Below are 19334 nucleotides of genomic sequence, written 5' to 3'. Positions count from 1 at the left end.
CACAGAGAGATGGACACAGGTTTCTTCAGGAAGGAAGAGATTCTTTATTGGATCACCGATCGGGACTCAGAGGGACTAGCGTCACCAAAATACAGCAAAGTCTGAGCCCCGGACAATAGTGCAGGCTCCTTATATAGGCATATAACTCCTCCCATATTAAGCTCCACCCGCACATTCTCTTAACCAATCAACACAAATAAGAATTAACTTCCTGTTTGACCGCATGGCTTGTCCAGCACAATGGAGGAGGGGGAATACTATATCCTGTATTCTTGCACATGCTCCGTACACTACTGATCGTATCTTGCCACGTGCAACCAACTGATCGATACGTCAGCATATGCACGTACACATGCCACGTGGTAATCTCGGCCTACTAAATTTATTTTTATCGAGATTCCACCACATTCCCCCCTTTGATGCCTCTTGATATTTTACAATTACTTGAGGCATCACATAACCTTAGTTTTGCTTACACCGCAAGTTACCTTGAACCAGACCAGACTTATCTTATGATGTGAATCTTTTAACACTCATCTTCCTGCATTGGTTCTCCTTGATCTAGAGCCTTATACTTATATATCGCCATTATCTGTGCAGCAGCCTTCCTCTCTGCTATACTTCCTATCAGGCTTTGCACAGACCTAACTACTAAGGGTATAAGACACGGTAGGAGTAGACACAACAGTAAAATCAGTAGGACTCCACCTACCACTGCCTTAAGCCCTCCAAACCACTCATACCAGCTACCAAACCAACTACTTGGATTGTACCCTTTCCATACTTGAGTAGGCACATGCGCTAGTTTAACCATATGGCTAGTAAGCTCAGCTATTGCTTGCCCTTCGTCGTCTATTTGAAGACAGCAATTGCTTAGGTTAAACTTCCCACATACACCTCCCTCTACTGCCAAAAGGTAATCCAAGGCTAATCTATTTTGGTAGACTGCTGTCCTCATCCTGGTGTTATGCTTCGCTAGAAGATTGAGCGCTTGTGATGTCTCATTTGTGATAATCTCAACCACCGCCTGTAATCTTATAATACGGTTGAGCATATAAATAGGGGTTCTATAACCAAAGGTACCATCCTCAGCCCACGTGGCTGGCCCATAATAATCTATAATACGCTGGGGAGGCCATTCATTATCTTCCCAGGTGCCTATCTCTATGGGTCCCCTTTTCTTCCTATGATTCACATCATACACTTTAACACCTAAAGTCTCACCTGTTTCAATCGGTAACAAGAAGAAGGATGGTTTGAGCATACCCAACACACATGCCCCTTCCCAGTCCTGTGGCAGCTCCGAATAGGCTTTCTTACCACAGATCCAGTACAAATTTGCTGGGGCTCTCCAGGTAGATGTGATAGATAGATCAAACCACACATCCTTTAAATTGGCGTATCTAGCAAACGGGTTTGATGGTTCTGAGACATTTGAAGCCGACCACCAAGTTGTATTCTTTGTATCATCATCATAAGCTTTTTGCCCTAGACAAGTTAATTCTCCTACAGAAGTATTATACATTATTCCTTTCCTTGCTATGCAAACATAACCTATGATGGAGGTCTTTAATCTCCACTCAGATTTACCTCTAACACTCATATGATAATCGGCTTGTGTAGATATTAATTGGTCAACTGCCTCAGAACCGGACATTACCTCCTTTGCTTCCCAAGGCCATTGGTCTCCCATGTTAGTACCTCCACACACATAGCAGTTGGTAACATTAAGACTACCGGCAATACTTTCAGCTAGATCAATGAACAGGTTTTTAGCGTTATGGGGGATCTTATTATCTATACTCATCTCTTCATAAAAGGAATGGTATACTTGATGAGTCTGGGAGGATACCGTATCAGTCTCTATTCCTATAAACAATAATGTCCCAGGATCTAAACCCGTCCCGTATATCTGAAACCCAAATAAATTGCCATACTTATCTAGGAACTTGTCGGGGTTATTAATAAGTATATGGACTGGGTTGCATTCCATAGACTTACAATAAGGGCTAGTCGGCAACTTAGTCACTATCATGTCTTTGTCTACTGTCTGTCCCCAAGTCGCCCACCCCACACAAGACCAATATGGGCAAAAGTTATAGTCTTTATTTGGGCATCTAGGACTCACATATTTATTTTTACTACTGGGACAAATATATTTATCATTAGACCCATACGTCCTCTCCCATCTAAGATCCCCACATACATTCCACGGCTTTCTACCACTCGATATCGCTTTGCACGCATCAAATAGCAGAACACCCGAAGAATGTACGGATTCTAACACTGTCTTGTTAATTAGGGTCCCCTGAGGATCTCCATTCCTGAGAGTCAACCAAATTGTACGAGGTTGATACTCCGGACTGAAGCACCTAGGTTCTCCTACTCCTAAATGGCACACACTATAGTCTATATTTAAGTATCTACATCTCGATACATCTCCTTTACACTCGTATTGTGAATGCCAAATTAGGGTTTGGGAAATATGGTTACCTGTTCTCGTAGTCTTAATGCATACCTCACAGCTAGGAGTGTCGGTACCTCTACCTTCCTGAATATAAAAACACATGTAAATAAACACAATCAAAAGCACATCTTTCGCCGTCATCTTCAGTCTTCGTCCGTGCGATGGAACCTCAGCTTCCAGGATGTGAGGGCTGCAGGGAATGGAGTCCTGCTCGTCTTCACAGGTGTCCCTTCGAGACTTTCCTGGCTTATACACTATGTGTTGGTAAGAGGACAGGCTTTATTATGGCCTTCTCACTCACACCTGTAACAATAAAATTTGTAATCCACAATAATTCCTCGTTACTCCGACTGAGTAGTGCGTTTCAACCGGATCTTGCAGGGATTCTCTGGATCTGCTGTAACTTGCCAAGAATCGACTGCTGCTGGTTTAACCCTGGAGTGATGTATCCACGGAGTCACTTCGGCTACTTTTATCGCTGTAGGGGTAGACAAAAGAACAACATAAGGACCTCTCCACTTGGGCCCTAACGGTACATTATTCCACTCTTTAATCCACACTTGGTCTCCTGGATGATAACTATGAACAGGGGGATAAATATTCACAGGTAATCTATCTTGTACCCATTTCTGTACCTCCTCCATAGTCTTACCCAATTCTACAACCTGCTGCCGAGTAATTCCTTCTCCCAACTGACTCAAATCCCCCCTTAAGTTACCAAGTACGGGAGGTGGTCGTCCATACATAATTTCAAAAGGAGAGAGGCCCATCCTTCTGGTAGGGGTACTGCGGATTCGCAATAGAGCTATAGGTAAGAGAACGTTCCACTTAAGTTGGGTTTCCTGACACATTTTAGCCAACTGGTTCTTAATAGTTCTATTCATTCTCTCTACCTTACCAGAACTCTGGGGTCTATATGCAGTATGAAGCCTCCACTTTATACCAAGCATATGAGTCAGTTGTTGTAGGCACTGGTGAACAAAAGCTGGACCATTGTCCGATCCTATAGAACAGGGTAGTCCATATCGAGGTATTATTTCTCGTAGCAGGAATCTTACAACTTCTCCTGCTTTCTCTGTACGAGTAGGACATGCTTCTACCCAGCCTGAATAGGTGCACACAATTACCAGCAGGTAACGATGTCCACCCGATTTAGGCATCACTGTAAAGTCTATTTGTAGATCGGACATGGGGAGTCCCCCCATAAACTGGACTCCTGGTGGCTTTACTGGTCCTTGTCTTGCATTATTCTTAGCACACGTTACACATCTGCGTACAATGGCCTGAGTCAAGTTGGACAATCTTGGTATGTAGAAATGTTTCCTGAGAGATTCTTCAGTACTGTCTCTCCCAGAATGTGTCCCGTTGTGATAATTTTGGACAATTTCTACCGCTAGTGATGCTGGTATGACTATTCTTCCATCTTCTAGCTGATACCACTTGTTCTCCAAATACTTTCCCGGTTCAGTCTTTAACCACTCCTCTTCTTGAGCTGTATAAACTGGAGTCCATTGGGACAGTGGAGTTGGTATTAGAGCAGCTATATGCCCCACATACTCCTGTCTTCCTGATTCAGCAGCACGCTTAGCTGCACTATCTGCCATCCGATTTCCTTTGGTTACATCACCATCTCCTCTCAGATGCGCTCGACAATGTATGATACCGACTTCTTTCGGCTCCCACACTGCTTCCAATAGTTGTAGGATTTCAGCTGCGTACTTGATTTCTTTGCCTTCTGAATTCAGTAGTCCTCTTTCTTTATACAAAGCTCCGTGGGCATGAGTGGTTAAAAACGCATACTTAGAGTCCGTATAGATATTTACTCTTAAACCTTCAGCCAATTGTAACGCTCGTGTTAGTGCTATCAATTCTGCCTTTTGTGCTGATGTTCCTTTCGCCAGTGGCCGAGCTTCTATCACCTTGTCTATTGTTGTTACTGCATATCCTGCATAGCGGATCCCTTCTTTCACATAACTACTGCCGTCGGTGTAATATTGAACATCGGGGTTCTGGATGGGAAAATCACGAAGATCTGGTCTACTTGAAAATACTTCATCCATTACTTCCAAACAATCATGTTGACTTTCAGTAGGTTGTGGCAAAAGGGTAGCTGGATTTAAGGTGTTTACAGTCTCTAAATGCACTCTTGGGTTTTCACACAACATTGCTTGATACTTGGTCATACGGCTGTTACTAAACCAATGATTTCCTTTGTAATCCAACAACGTCTGTACTGCATGTGGGACTCGTACATAAAGTTCTTGACCCAGAGTGAGTTTATCGGCTTCAGCTACTAGCAGGGCGGCTGCAGCTACGGCTCTTAGACAAGGTGGAAGTCCGCTGGCCACTGCATCCAGTTGCTTAGACATGTAGGCAACAGGTCTTTGCCATGATCCCAAGTACTGTGTCAATACTCCCACAGCCATTCTTCTTTGCTCGTGTACATATAAGTAGAATGGTCGTGTGTGATCAGGTAGACCTAATGCTGGGGCACTCATCAAAGCCTTCTTCACATCTTCAAATGCCGTTTGCTGTTCTTGGGTCCATAAGAAGGGGTCGTGCTCTGTACCTTTGATAGCTGCGTACAGAGGTTTTGCTAGTATCGCATAGCTGGGAATCCATATCCTACAGAAGCCTGCTGCCCCCAAGAATTCTCGCACTTGTCTTCTATTCTTGGGTATTGGTATTTGGCAGACAGCTTCTTTTCTCTCTGGCCCCATAATCCTTTGACCTTCAGAGATATGGAATCCCAGATACTTGACAGTTGGCAAACACAACTGAGCCTTCTTTCTGGACACCTTGTATCCTGCCTTCCAGAGAATGTGTAGTAGATCGTGCGTTGCTTGCTGACAGATTTCTTTTGTAACTGCTGCTATCAACAAGTCATCTACATATTGTAACAAGACACACTCTCCTGGGATGGACTCGAAATCCAATAGATCTTGACTTAGGGCTGAACCAAATAGGGTAGGTGAATTTTTAAACCCTTGGGGCAGTCTTGTCCAAGTCATTTGGCGTTTTGAGCCCGTTACAGCGTTCTCCCATTGGAAAGCGAAAATACATTGACTTTCTGCGGCAATTCGGAGGCAAAAGAAGGCATCTTTGAGATCTAAGACTGTGAAGTAAGTAGCCCCGCCCGGAATTAAAGCAAGCAGGTTATATGGATTGGGTACAACTGGATGTATGCTAACAACCGCATCATTGACTGCTCTCAAGTCCTGCACAGGTCGATACTCATCTGTACCGGGCTTTTGAACAGGCAGCAATGGGGTGTTCCAGGGGGAAGTACAGAATTTTAGGATACCATACCGTATGAACTTATCCAGATAGGATTGGATGTTCTTCTTAGCCTTCTGCGGGATGTGGTATTGTCTTAGGCTTACTGGATAAACCCCAAGTTTTAGTTCAATTTTTATAGGTGGAATATTGCGGGCCAGTCCTGGTGGGTTGTTCTCTGCCCAAACTCCTGGTATGTTAAATAATGTCTCATCACTCCTAGGGTTTTGGCTAGTCAACACTGTATAAAGTCGCCACTCTTCTTCCTTTGGTACGGATAAAGTCATAATACCTGAAGGTCCATTAAACTTTAAGGATGTTGTTCCATTTGGTAGGAACGTAATCTGCGCTTGTAATTTTGATAGCATATCACGTCCCAGCAATTGGACTGGACATTCAGGCATATAAAGGAATTGGTGTTTTACTACGTGGCCTCCCAATGTACAGAGTCGACTTTTAAGAACCGGTCTTTCAGCACTTCTTCCAGTTGCTCCTATCACAGTAATAGTCCTTCCAGATGGAGGAGCAACTAGATTAGTCACCACTGAATGTTCAGCACCAGTGTCGATCATGAACGCGCTCCTTTTTCCCCCTATTGATACATCGACCATAGGCTCCGCTCGACCAAGGGGGATGGAGCCCGGTCGGTATCAATAGTCCTCCATGACCGTGTCAGCCAATCCTACGAAGTCCCTACCTTCTCTATCGCGGGACCTTTGCGCTGCTGGAATATACCTGTCTTCCCTAACACTTCCTCTGTTCCCATTACTCCCTCTATAACCATTACTCCCTCCGGGGCCTCCTCTACCTCTCGCTCTGCCTCTAAAGTTTCCATAACCTGTCCTAGGTCTGTCTTTCTCAGACTGTTCCCTTCGCGGACACTCATTTCTCCAATGCCCTTCTTCCCTACAGTAAGCGCACTGATTTCTACTTAGAGGTTCCTCATTCCATCTACTATCGCCTCTATCTGGGCCCCGTCTATCTACGCCTGCGATCGCTACCGCTAGCATATCAGCCTTTTTACGCATCTTGCGCTCTTCCTCTTTCTTACTTTCTGTATCCCTGTTCATATAGACCTTATTTGCTACCTCCATTAGTTGGGTGATGGACATACCTGCAAACCCTTCTAACTTTTGTAGCTTGCGCTTAATATCTCCGTATGCTTGGCTGACAAAGGCGGAGTTAACCATTCGGGAATTGTCTGCGTCTTCCGGATTAAAGGGGGTGTACAAGCGGTACGCCTCCAATAATCGGTCATAAAAGACACTGGGCGCTTCATCGCTTTTCTGAATCACCTCAACTGTCTTCGACATGTTAATGGCTTTCTTTCCTCCGGCTTTCATGCCAGCAATTATAGCGTCTCTATAGGCTCTAAGTTGAACCATATCAGCACCATTTACGTTCCAATCGGGATCAGTGTTGGCATAGTGTGTTGCGGCCCATGCTGCTGGATTAGCTTGGTTCAAAGCACGGGCTCTATCTTCTAATGCTTTAATGGCTGCTTGATTTATTCTTGTCCTTTCCTCAGTTTTAAATAAAGTCATTAGTAACTGCTGGCAATCAGCCCATGTCGGATTGTGCGTCTGTACTATTGAGGTGAACAGATCAGTCATGGCTTGTGGTTTCTCAGTATACGAGGAATTATGGGTCTTCCAGTTTAAAAGGTCGGTAGTGGTAAATGGGACATATACGAAGACTGGGTCAGCGTGTGCCATTTGTCCTGCGGCATCGATATAAGCTGACCCGGGATTTAAGCGAAGAGGCATCTGATAGTGCTTTAATTGTTGGGCACCAGTCAACTGTCGGGTTTGGATGGGGCTACGTAGGGAAGCGTCAGTCATGGGTTCCGGTCGGGGAGAGATAGGGTATGGGGATGTGGGAGGTTGGTTTTGGGAAAAGGTAGTGAATAGAACACTTCGGGCCGAGCTAGATGAAGCTTGACCGGAAGTCTGAAGTGGCGCCAAATCAGGATATTCGTTTTTAATGGGGGTGGGTTCTGGTTCCGGAAGGGGAGATTTAGTACGAGGGGGGGTGGATCCTGTACTGGAGGAGGAAGCGGAAGTGGATGAGGGTAATGAGGGGAGGGGTGCAGGGCTTCCTGCGTTTGCGTCACTTCTTCTTAACGGAAAGTAAGGGGGCGGCAAAGGGATCTCGGACTCAGGGGGCGTGTCCAAAATGGGCCTAACACCAGTCCTAGTGGACGAACAAGTCCTAGCTACCATGAGGCGACACTGCTCCTCGTGGCATGTCTGGAGCCATTTTGGCGAGTCATTTACGGCCTGTCTCCAACAGTCAATATAAGGAAACTGGCCGTAAAGTTCAGGCCTACCTGATACAGCCACGTGTAAGCGCTGTACCAGAGTTGGATCCAAACTGCCACGTGGCGGCCATGCCGCAACCAAAGTAGGCCACTCCCTAGTACACAAAGTGACCAAACGTACAGGAGACATCTTTACCCCAAAATCACAAACTTTGAATCCCTTTTTAAAATTCTTAACCATACATCCTAAGGGATCCGGAATCGTTGACTGCGACGCACCCATATTTAACAATGGAACGTCGTCGACAACGAATACTATACACGCGTACTTATTCAACAGTCACACCCGTTTCCTCTGGCAACAGCACCACGTGGTACGGTTACCAAGTGAAACGTACACAATAACAATAATCACCCAGGGAATTCCCGTACACACACAGCTGTTACACCAGTCACTATATAATCAATATTATGCCCTTTGGCGTAACTATACAGTCACCCACGCTATAATTCTCTATATACGAATTACCCGTCTATAACACACCCCAGTAACATCGTCTTTTACAAATAGCGGTTACAGTACGGTTAGCATAGGTCAAAGCACAAGTTAAGGTCACAATACAATTATTAGTGGTTATGGTGTTAAACATGCAATGGACGACAATGATTAGTACTTATTATACAATGTCAGTAAATATACAGGGTTATGGTACCGTGCACTATAATACAGCAACACACTATTAACACTCTCGCTAGACGGCTGAGCTCGCGCTATCTAACAAGATATACACTTTACTAAAACAATCGTTAACACATTTACAATTCCCAACTAAACTATTGGCCAGTACCTTGAATGGACTACCTAAAAACAATCTACATACGTTTTGGTTAGCCACACTGCCCAATCACCACATATATAGCGAGCTAGAGAACCGAATTTACACAGACGCCTCTTAGTCGCACTATCAAAAGTCTAGTGGGTTCCAAATTTACACGCCTTCCCACTTAGCCCAGATAGGATGAGAACTAGCGAACCGGATTTACACAGACGCCGCTTAGTCTCCCGGTCCCTCCGACCTAGCGAACAAAATATACACCCTAGAACGCTAGTCTAGACAAGACACCGGTGTCCGGCTAGGGCTTATTTTACACCAGAGCGCCCTGCCTGACTAACCAAATCAAACGGTCTGACTAAAGAGCGTTCGATCGAGCGGTGCGCCTTCGCTCCTTCCCTCCGACAGAGGGGGCAGATACAGATTCAAAAACCCCTTTGGGCCTACCGCACAATCGGTATACCCCTAGCGGGTCCTGCCGTCTAAAACAGCAGTTATCTTACCTCCTCGTTCCTGAACCTGAGTTCACACTCATCGACGGGGACACCCCAGCACTTCTCACGTAGAGGCCGATGATCTCCTGGACAACAGACCAGTGGCGCCGAGACGAAGGGAGGTCCACGCAGAAGTTCAGGGGTGCAGCCGTAGAGAACGTGGGCAAAGATAGACCGTCTCACGCCTCTGCCTCTCAGCTACCGTTGAATGATGAGCTTCCCGGCCAATGCACCAAATGATACCGGAGAAACTGACGGAAGCCAAGCACAGAGAGATGGACACAGGTTTCTTCAGGAAGGAAGAGATTCTTTATTGGATCACCGATCGGGACTCAGAGGGACTAGCGTCACCAAAATACAGCAAAGTCTGAGCCCCGGACAATAGTGCAGGCTCCTTATATAGGCATATAACTCCTCCCATATTAAGCTCCACCCGCACATTCTCTTAACCAATCAACACAAATAAGAATTAACTTCCTGTTTGACCGCATGGCTTGTCCAGCACAATGGAGGAGGGGGAATACTATATCCTGTATTCTTGCACATGCTCCGTACACTACTGATCGTATCTTGCCACGTGCAACCAACTGATCGATACGTCAGCATATGCACGTACACATGCCACGTGGTAATCTCGGCCTACTAAATTTATTTTTACCGAGATTCCACCACATAACCACTTCCTCTTAATTAAGTGATTTTGGTCTATAGAGAGTCCTATTAAGTATGGGTAGAGTTTTAAATTACATGTTTGCTTCTAATATTGCAGTTATTGGCAGTCTTTAGGCATTGTATATATGCATAATGCAGCTATATTGGCCAAAACACTGCTTGTATCTTGTTATTTCACAAGCTGTGACCTCACTCTAAGTCATTCCTTTATCGAAGTCATATATAGTTTAAATACTTGAAGAATCTTTAATGCAGCTGCTTGTTTAAATTATGGAAGAAAAGCATCTATTAGGATAATGTGTGTCGGGGTAGGGTAAGTGTAGAAACTATAATCCACTCCAGACTGATTATCTTCACATTCTAATATACTGCATTGGGAATTTATTTTTTTCAGTTTTATCTTCACTAAATTTGATACAGTTTATATCTAGAGGTGTATTTTAACCATGCTTACTACAAAAAATACTGTGTAAAACCTGGAAGGCATTGAGTGCGGATCAATTTACAATTTTCTTCACATTTTCTGGATAACTTGATTTACTACCCCATTAAATATCTGAATCTATTTTACCAAGTTATCTAAACTCTGCTTTGAGTACAACTCACAATGAAATAGTGAATACAGATCTGAATATCTGGTTGGTATATACTGTATAGTAGTGGGAAAACCGAGCATGTTGATCAACTAATAACACTGACACATATGAGTGAACTCTTGTAAGGAATTCAGTGAAGGCCTCCTTTCTAGCACCATCATCTACTGTGTGATATAAAGTTAGCCTGAATGTCTGTTAGTCTCTCATCAATCCCATTACAAAACCCAGCCCCCTGTGTCTCAGGGATGTGCAGCATTCTATAAAAATATGCAGATTATAAACTTGTGCTAGGCTCCCCAATGCCTGATTGTTCACAAGCATCACATATTCAAGTGACCGGAGTTCCTCCTGCAGTTTCCCATCTCCAAATTCTTTGTATAGTGAGTATGTTGGTTCTAGAGGGAATATGTACAATGTGTGAATCAGTAGTTATCACCGACGACTACTATTTGTATCTCGCTTTATAATGGTTATCTGTCCCTCTCTCCTAAGCACAGTTTGAATAGGAAAATTACATAATAACCTGCAAAGCCCAACAAAAAAAAAAACCCCCACAAAAATAAAAAACCTCCCTATAAAAACACAGTATTGCCTATACACTGGGGAGCTGCTATCTCCAGTAAGTGTGTGGGAAGCAGTAAGTTGAAAAGCCACTTATTACAAGTAAGCAAGTTTCTGGGATGCATACACGTTTTTGGGAGTATCCTTGCAATGCACAAAGGAAGGAAGAGGAAAACAGCTTCCAAAAACAGCATTCAGAATATCACAGCTAAAATTGGAGAACAATGAAATAAAACACGGAAAGTCGCAGTTAAATGTGACCGTACGTTGTACTGCCATATTAATCAGCTTGTGTTGTGTAGATTGTCAATACGCATTGTCTCTGTACATTCCTAAGCGTTCATACTATAGTGTACATGTTTATAAATGGCTGCATTGGCGACTAATGCAGTCATGCTTTAATCCATCTTCATGGATTAACAGTTATAACTCATAGACAGTATTTCAGAAATTAATTTGGTTATATGTATACCATCGTTAGCCAGCTACATAATGCTTTCATGGCCACTATGGGATTTCATACCATACGTCACAAAGATAAATTTACATGTGATGAGAATATTTTGCGTGTATTTTTCAGTCTTATCTTTATATTTTTCCTAAAATTATTTATCCTCACCCTTCCCAAGTAGAATCCCACTCCTTAGACATTGTCCCTGTCCCAAGGACTGTCCAAATAAATATTTAATTCAAATCATAGAATGTACCTGTCTGGTGATAACAGCTTACAATGCTTGCGACTAACCACAGTCTTTACCATAAATTTTTTTTTTTTTAATTCTTTATTTTCTGTGCATGTAGTTTGTTGCAAAACATGCTTGTGTTGCCTTTTTAACTTAGGCAAATTGATAAAAGGCATTGACAGTGACTTAGTACAGAGATGATCAATCAGTTTAACACATGAATATTGATAGGAACGAAGAGTAGGCAACAATCCTATTGTGTTTGTCTTTCAGGTAGACAGTCGTGGGAGCTAGCGTGTGTCCGTGTGTTCAGGGAGAGCCTATTAGAGCTGTGTGTGCACCTTTTCTTTTTTTCTGTGAGTCGAGTGTGCCCATGGTGTTGATGCCCATAGGGCGAGTTGGGTGTAGTGAAAATAGGTCGAGTGCGTAGATGGTAGTACGGTCTCAGGAGTGTTTGAATGGCACCTATCCCAGTTGCTTGGGGGGGAGGTATAAGGTGGATTGGTAGTTTTTGTCGCCCATCACATTTTGGGTTGGCGTGTATGCCTCGGTGTGGGCCCTATATTTTTGTCGGTGCCTTAGTGTAGTTTGCATGTCCGGTATGGTATACGTGAAATGTTGAGTAGTGTCGGCCCTTAACCAGAGAGGGTCGTGGGGGGGGGGGGGGGGGAGGGTCGCGTCACAGTCTATGTGGTGGGAGACATTAAACAACTTTGAGTATAGAGAGATTTTTAGAGTGAGTTTAGATAGTAGGAGAACAGCAGGGCATGGAAATCAGCGGTAGACATTTATTCAGGTCCCAGTCTCTTGTCTCTTGTTGCCCCTGGGGTAGAATGGAACAGTTCGCTCTGGGTCCCACGGGTGGGGGGTTGGTGTCGTTCCCGTCTGTGAGGGGTTCTGTGTAAGTCCTATTTTTTGGAGAAGTGCAGGGGCCTCCGAGAGTGAAGTGAGTTTTAGGACCTCCGCTCCGCTGATGACAGCCAGTGTTCTCTGTAGTAACCATCTGTACTCTACGTTTCCTTTCCGCAGTTGTTCCGTGACTTCGCTCAGGGATTTTCTCCAGAGCAGGGTGCTCCTCGTGGAAAAAGGAGAGTTGTGAGGCTTCGAAGTCTAGGGGTGTCTTGTCCCTCATCGCTGCCAGTATGCGACGTTTGTCTGTCATTGAGTGACATCGGACTATGACATCTCTTGAAGCCGTTGCGGGTGCCCTTTTGGCCTTGTTGATGTGGAAATGGCTGTCAAATTCCAGCTTTTTAGCTTGTGTGTGTGGCAGGATTGTTGCCGTGAGCCTCCTCAGGTATTGTGGTAGTTCTGCTGGGCCGATTGTGTCAGGAATTCCCCGAATTTTAATATGTGTGCGTCTGCTGCGATCCTCCATGGCGTCTAGTGTGTTTTGGAGCGCTGTGTTCGCCGTTTGTAAGTGTTTCAGGGTATCCCCCATGCTTTTCACCTCTTGTCTGAGGTCCAGTATGTCCTCTTCAGAGGCTTGTACTCGTGCTGTCACTGCCTGCGTTTCTATGCGCATTAGGTTTATGTCGGCGTCGAACATCTGCTTCATTTCTTGCAGCAGGTGTCTAATATCTTTTTTAGTGGCTGGGGCTGATTCATCCCCTGCTGCTTGTAGGCTGCTGGGGGATTCAGATCGCCTGTCTGCCCTGCTTCCTTGTGGCAGTTGTTCTGAGCCTGTGGAGCCAGTCTCCTGGTCCTGGTCGGCCGCCATTTTGTGACCTGCAGTGCGCTGTAGCAGGTCTCCTATATATTGTGAGTCCCTGGGCGCAGCCTGCTGTGGCTGCTGTGATCGCCTCCCCATTGTGTCGTCGGGTGGTTGGTGGTGGTCGGCCGCCTGTCTGTACCAGTCGTCAAGGCCCAGGAGGGATGCCGCGGGTAAGTGTGATACCGGCGGGAGGGCGAGGTAGGCCAGAGATTTGCGGACTTTTTTTGCGCCAGGATGTGTGTAAAAAGGGCATCGGTGGGTAGCCCTGTGAGCCCTGGTGCCGTGGCTATGGGTCTCGCGGGTCGATGGTCCCCCGTACCTGTGATTACCGGCGGATTATCGGATGGTGCTGTGGAGCCCTGAAGAAAGGCGTCCATTCGGCTCCGCGGTTAAGCTCCGCCCCCTCTTTACCATAATTTTTAAAGAGGAAATCCTGTGAAAACCATTTAAAACCATTTTTCTTTCAGCAATAAATTAACTGTGGTTGAAAATGTGCAGTATAGAAGAAATGTGTGTTCGTTTTTGTATTGAGACAAACTGTATCTGCTACATGGGGGCTTATAATAACGTTGTGCTTTGTTTGGGGTGCACACACTGTGTTTTCACTGTACATCAGAAGGAGTCACTGCCCTGCCCTGTAGGCTTTTTATAAGGGAAAATGTCCAACTGGGGAAGAGGCTTTTATTAGCTTCATGAATGAAAGCACTTCTGAATGCTAAACTACATATTCCACAAAGTGTTGCTGGTATGGGATATGCACAGCATTATTGTTATGTTATTTATATAACGCCAACAAATTCCGCAGCGTTTTACTGTGGGTGGACGAACAAACATGTAGTTGTACCCACACAAGTTGGACACACAGGAACAGAGGGGTTGAGGGCCCTACTCAATGAATTTGCATGCTAGAAGGAGTGGGGTAAAGTGACACAAAAGCTAAGGGTAATATTTGATTAATGACAGTTGCAAGAGAGGAATCAGTCGGGAGCTATTAACAGTTTAATTGATACGCTTATATGAAGAAGTGGGTTTTTAATGATTTTTTTTGAAGGAGTGGAGACTGGGTGAGCATATAATGGAGGAGGCAAATGATTTCCACAGGAACGGTGCAGCCCTCGAGAAGTCTTGAAGGCGAGCATCAGAGGTGGGAGTACGGACAGAAGATAGACGTAAGTCTTCAGCAGAGCGTAAGGGCCTAGACGGGACATACTTGTGTATTAGGGAGGATAGATAGATGGGAGCAGCATTATGTAGAGATTTGAAAGCAAGAACCAGAATTTTAAATTGAGCCCTATATCTTACAGGAAGCCAATGTAGGGACTGACAGAAGGGTGAGGCATGGAAGGTGCGGGCGGACAGGAAGATGAGCCTCACCGCCGCATTCTTTATGGATTGTAACGGGGCACGTTGGGAGCACGTAAGACCACTGAGGAGCGGATTACAGTAGTCAAGGCGAGAAAGGACAGTGGAATGGACCAGCACCATAGTCACATCTGGCGTTAAGTAGGGTCGGATGCGCACAATGTTTTTGAGATGGAAGCGGCAGAATTTGGCGATAGACTGAACATGAGGCGTGAAATAGAAGTCAAATAGGAGTCAAAGAGAGGCAGTATAGATGGAGAACAGTAGGGGACCCAGGACTGAACCTTGGGGGACACCAACAGAGGAGTTGGGGAGAATAAGTAGAGAGAAAAAAAAACCACAGTATTCCCCCCCCCCCCCATCTCCTCCCCCATACATGCAATTAAGCACTTCATTACGCAAGGTGTAAAGCAACGTTTAATGGAGCACATTGCTAACATTTTGACTTCTTAACTGGGGTATGTCTGGTGCTGATACAGGTCTCTCTGCCTGAGTTAGGCCCAGCAGTGCTGGTCTTAGTTCATTGGCTGATTGGTCTCAGCCAAGCTCTGGAGACTTACAAAAGCTCCTGGCAGGAGTCTCTATCTCGCAATACTAGAAAGAGCGAGGCAGGAACCGGCACTCAGCAGACCCAAGGTAACAAGTCAAACCAGCAAACATTTTGACTACTTATACTGGGGATTCACCAGCGCACTCCTGCTTGGAGTGATGATATGACATGACTAGAAACAAACTTACCCTGCTTTAGTCTAAATTCAGCGTTCTCCAAACTCTTGCCCTCTAGATGTTGCTGAACTACAACTCCCACAATTCTCTAGCTATCTAACTCATTCAAAGAATCATGGGAGTTGTAGTTCAGCAACATCTGGAGGGCAAGAGTTTGGATAACCCTGGTGTAAATGACAGGTCTGATCATGGAGAGTCGCTTACGGTGTCAGGTTTTTCCAGGATGCCTTGTTTCTTTCATTAGTGGACTGGTCTGAGATGGGTGGAAGGCTGAAGAAAGTCAGAGGAGTGCCCAATAATGCAATTATTATAATTGTCAAGGGATGCTTGTCCCTTTAAACTGTTAACCCTTTAGGAAATAACAGCCTTTTAATGTTCCCCTTTTTAATGAATCCAGTGTAATTGGGGAACGTAGATGTATAGATGTAATCAATACACTGTGCAGGCAAAAATTGGCAGTGATCACTCAGGGGTAAGGACAGACCGAGAGGCAGACAGGGTGTTTAGGGGGGAAAATGTGACTTATAAAAATGTGCAGAGGGTCAGACAACTATTGCTTACGTTGATGACACAGGAGAAATGAACAGATTTTGTGAGTGTTCTAAATTAATTCTCTAATAAAAATGTTGGTGTATGTCTGTAGTTCATCCCAGTTTAGCCTGACCCTAAACTCTACAATAAGCTTGGGGTTATGGTACTTTGCAAATTTTAGCATTTAATGAGGCACTCAAACAAGTACATAGCTCTTCTTTGAGAGAGAATTTTTATACATAAGTCTGCAAGGTGCATGGTTTATGGGGATGGATTTATTTTCTCCAGTTAGTCAGCACTTTATCTTGTTACTCATTAATTCTTGTGCAGAGACTAACTGAAAAATATAAAACTATAAATATAAAACTTTTGGGTCACTGTCCAAATAACGTTTGTCCGTCTCGTGTGTTGAGAATACGTGACTTCATCTACCTATTAAATAAAATAATAAGGTAGTCTTCCCACAATTCCCTTGCCTGATGTATTTAGGAAGAGCAGTTATATGGCCTTTGATGAGCTGCGCTGAAAGGTGGAGGACATGTTTAACACGTGCATGCCCTGTGGCCGCACTTGATACAAGTGCTTGTATAGCTAGAGAACTTATAGCTGCAATGATATTTGCAAGTTATATGTAATAAGAGGGGCACAAAGGCAGGAGACCTACTTCTACCATGGTCTAAGAAAGTAATGATCATAAGTTGTTTCAAATTCTTAAACATGGTTTCCACATGAAGTTTACATCCACATGGAGATTTTTTTTTTTTTTTTTATAATTCTTTATTTTTGTAGTGCATAGGTTAGTTAACAAGCTCACAATGACATTTTTAAGTGAAAAAATACAGCGAGGTTGAGATTAAGATTGTCGTAAAATGTCAGCAATACAGCACTTTTTTTGTAAATAACATGGAAAAACAGTGATGAAAACTATACAGTGCGTTGGAGTGATAATGAAACAAGTTTTGTTATAGCGATTGCATTTCGTAGGCACTTATATTGATTACCACCAATATTGACAAGCTTAGTCAAAGTAAATAACTATGCTGAGTATCTTGCTTAGTCTCATGCTTGTAGTGGGAAACCGCCTGACCGCTCCTGGTTAACTATACGACCATCCTGGATTCAATTTCTTAGAAAGCCCTTTTAAGTAACTATAGCTACTTTGCCATCTTGAGTATAAGAGATTTAACATGTGGGCAAGTAAAGGGTGTGAGCTAAGCAGCGCGTTTATTATGTTTTTGTGCAGGGTTAGGTAAGGGGATTGGGAGAGCTGTGTGGTACAGTAAGTTGCTTACCCTTTGCACTAAGTGTGGCACATGAAACATCTCAAGAGGCCACCCTCGACATTTAGACGACAACCCCCCACCCCACATTAGCTTATACATTACTGCCCCCCTGACTTGCAGCGTCCGTGTTTGACAAGAGGACACAGCTCAGTCTGGGGTGTTAAGTGCCTCAAAGCTGTTTCTGCCTCAGCCAATGCCCCGCGAGGGGATTTTAGAGTCCCGAGTTGCAGGAATAGGTTTCTCCGACCGGGCCTATGTTCCAGGCGCTGCATCGTGCGGTTTATTGCCGCGGTAGGTGGGGCTGGGAGACTCAGCACCTCGATCTTGCTCCTCCCGTGGTCCAGTGTGCAGATGCCGGCTTCCGGCAGGCTGCGCCGGGAACGGAGAGATGTATTTCTCCCCCGCGGGAGCGGGCCGCAACCCATCTGCTGCAAGTCGTTGTGGGATCTCAGTGATCGCCATTTGAGCCGTCCCCTCTGCTGTATTCTTCTGGGGCGACGCCGAGAATAGGTAGGCAGGCTGCTGTGGCTCGCAGAACCACCCTGGTGGGCCGCGGTTCGGCCACTCTTAGTGGAGGTAGGTCTCCTGTCACGGAGCTTCGCCCCCAGGCGAGGTGAGCGCACCTTCCGATAAGGCTCCTGTCCAGAGCTGGAAAAGGGAGCAAGCACCTCCTCCCTCTCAGCAGGCAGAGCTGGGATGGGGGGTCTGCGTTGCATGCGCCTTCAAAACGCCTGGCAGATCTGATTGAATTTTGCCTCGAAGCGCTCTCTCCACCGCTGGATCTCCGAGTCTTCCCGGTTCTGTAAAGTTTGTGGCACGATCGCCATCTCAGGATCGCCATGCGGTGTGTGGCTTGTGAGGGAAGATCTCTGCTGCAGGTGAGTATGGTTCCCCAGTGGGGACTGGGATATCCCCCGCCGGTCCAGAGGGGGGGGAAGGGGACAGCAGTGCTGTAGGTAAGCTGCTGGCTAGGTTGGGCCCCATGTCAGGGGATCGGCCGCCTCCCCCGGTCACTAGGCCGCAATCCACACCAGGTCTCATCCTCCAAGATTAGTGCTGCTCAATAAGACTGCTCTGATCTGCTGGCTCCCTCTTGTTCCAGCACCTGACCACCGTCTTACAAGGTTTAAAATATCACGGTTAAAGGTGGTAAATGCTGAACTTTTGCTTATCTATGCAAGAGCTCTCAAAAGACACGTCCGGCCATCTTGGCTGTCAGGCCCCACCCCCCCACATGGAGATTTTCATTTTTTTTGCAACAATTTGCAAGTCTTTCAACAAAGAACAATACAATTTTAGTAGATGTTGATTAGGTTGACAAATATATGTAATACCCAAAAAGCAGAAGGATTGGTTTATGCACACAATAGTTTCTGACTTTGACCTTGTATTTATTGATGTTGTACGTAGGATCTGGAGAAGAGTAAAAAAAAATATCCCTGGCCATTTGTTCCATAAACTCTAACCTTTCAGTTGTGGTTGGGGGGAATACAGTAATACTTCCATTAAACTACTGTATAGTTTATTCAAAGGTATAGACGCGTAGTTCCTGTCTTATTAGTTTCCATCTGATTATTTTATAGTAACTTTTCCAGCTGTGGGAAAATCTACCCACACAGACATAGGAAAATCTGCTCCACATATTAAGGATGCAATTTTCAAGAGAATAAGACTTCAATAAACGTCAAACACACAGAAATTGAAAATGTCCAATGAAGCAGAGTGAGGATATTTCAGCATTGCTTTATTTTATTTTTTTAGTACTAAAGAGCCCAATATGCTAGAGCTAAAGGTTGTGCGCTGTGGGTTTTATAGAACTTGTATGTAACCCGGGACTCATGTTCTTCTGATATAATTTTCATTGTGCACATAACAT

At 44.8% G+C, this 19334-nt stretch overlaps 1 protein-coding gene across 5 annotated transcripts in view; it reads left to right on the top strand.

Annotated features, from left to right (window-relative positions):
* Positions 1 to 19334, top strand: part of LOC134567547 (formin-like protein 3) — a 126687-nt gene that overhangs the window by 64899 nt on the left and 42454 nt on the right. The window lies entirely within an intron of this gene.

Source organism: Pelobates fuscus, chromosome 1 (assembly GCF_036172605.1).
Source record: "Pelobates fuscus isolate aPelFus1 chromosome 1, aPelFus1.pri, whole genome shotgun sequence".
Taxonomy (NCBI): domain Eukaryota; kingdom Metazoa; phylum Chordata; class Amphibia; order Anura; family Pelobatidae; genus Pelobates; species Pelobates fuscus.
The sequence above is the reverse complement of the archived record's forward strand: the minus strand, read 5'-3'. Positions and strand labels throughout refer to the sequence as shown.